The following is a 1,816-nucleotide window of genomic DNA, read 5'->3' as shown; positions in this document are numbered from 1 at the left end:
CAAAAAAAAAAATGAAGCCTGTTCCTTTACTTGCTGCAGGGGAATGTGAAGGTGCCCTTACTGAGTCCTTATCCTTGAAGGGATGGACGGGGCTCCAGAGCTAAGCGGGGTGGGGGGACCCTTGCTGGAAGGAGTTGATGAGACATGGAACTGACATCAGGCAGGGCCTGGGCTTGTTCCCAGCTTTGCGGCTTACCAGCTGGATAACCTTGGACAAGTTCCTTCGCCTCTTTGCTGCTCCAGTTGCCCCTCTGTAAAATGGGATCCATAATTGTGCCTACTCCATTTACCTGGTAGGAGAATGCCTGGCACTTACTCTGAACGCTCAGTTAATGATGTTCTGTATCATCCCAGTTTCTATAGTTTTCAGTACCAGAATTCCTGAAAACCAGCTTTTGGTAAGTCTTTGGATACGTTGGCAAAGCCAGGTTTGAGATTCCCCCAGCACAGATCAATGACCCTGATCAGCTGTGAATCCAGGTAGTTCCACAAAAGACCTCAAGGGGCCTCTCACTGCAAACATGAATTTCGTAGCGCCGCTGGCGTGGCTCGGATGCTGAATACACAGCAGTAACACATTTAAAAAGCAGTGTAGACCAGGTGTAGTGGCTAATGCCTGTAATGCCAACACTTCGGGAGGCCAAGGTGGGTGGACCATTTGAGGTCAGGAGTTCAAGACCAGCCTGGCCAACATGGTGAAACCCCACCTCTACTAAAAATACAAAAATTAGCCAGGCATTGGTGGTGCACACCTGTAATCCCAGCTACTTGGGAGACTGAGGCAGATGAATCTCTTGAGCCTGGGAGGCACAAGTTGCAGAGACCGAGATCACACCACCGCACTCCAGTCTGGGCAACAGAGTAAGACTCCACAGACACACACACACACACATACACACACACACCCCCCACACACACACCCCCAATGCCAAAAAAGGGAAAAGGGGCTTGGCACAGTGGCTGGCCAAGGCAGGCAGATCACAAGGTCAGGAGTTCAAGACCAGCCTGGCCAATATGGTGAAAACCCATCTCTACTGAAAATACAAAAATTAGCCAAGTGTGATGGTACACGCCTGTAGTCCCAGCTACTCAGGAGGCTGAGGGAGAAGAATCACTTGAATCCCTTGAACTTGGCAGGGGAAGGTTGCAGTGAGCCAAGATCGCACCATTGCACTCCAGCCTGAGTGACAGAACAAGACTCTGTCTCAAAAATAATAATAATTATAGGGGGAAAGGGGGAAGTAAAAGTGGAAGCTCCTCTAAATTCATCCCCTGTTGATAGCTTATGCATTTCCTCCTACACCCTATGTTATTACAAATATGCAGCATATATAAAATTTTCCCCTTCAAAAGTAAGGTACCACAGCCAGGATCTGTGGCATGCGCCCCTAATCCCAGCTATTTAGGAGGCTGGGCTGGGAGTATCAAGTGAGCCCAAGATGTTGGGGCTATGTTTTGTCATGAGTACACCTGTGAATAACTACTGCACTCCAGCCTGGAGACACCATCCCTTAAAAAAAAGAAAAAAAAGACGCCGGGCGTGGTGGCTCACATCTGTAATCCTAGCACTTTGGGAGGCCAAGGCAGGTGGATCACGAGGTCAAGAGATCGAGACCATCCTGGTCAACATGGTGAAACCCCGTCTCTACCAAAAATACAAAAAATTAGCTGGGCATGGTGGCACATGCCTGTAATCCCAGCTACTCAGGAGGCTGAGGCAGGAGAATTGCCTGAACCCAGGAGGCGGAGGTTGCGGTGAGCCGAGATCGCGCCATTGCACTCCAGTCTGGGTAACAAGAGCGAAACTCCGTCTCAA

The sequence above is a fragment of the Sapajus apella genome, unplaced genomic scaffold (genome assembly GCF_009761245.1).
Source record: "Sapajus apella isolate SASKATOON/1434 unplaced genomic scaffold, GSC_monkey_1.0 scaffold43, whole genome shotgun sequence".
Classification (NCBI taxonomy): domain Eukaryota; kingdom Metazoa; phylum Chordata; class Mammalia; order Primates; family Cebidae; genus Sapajus; species Sapajus apella.
Note: the sequence above shows the minus strand (reverse complement) of the source record.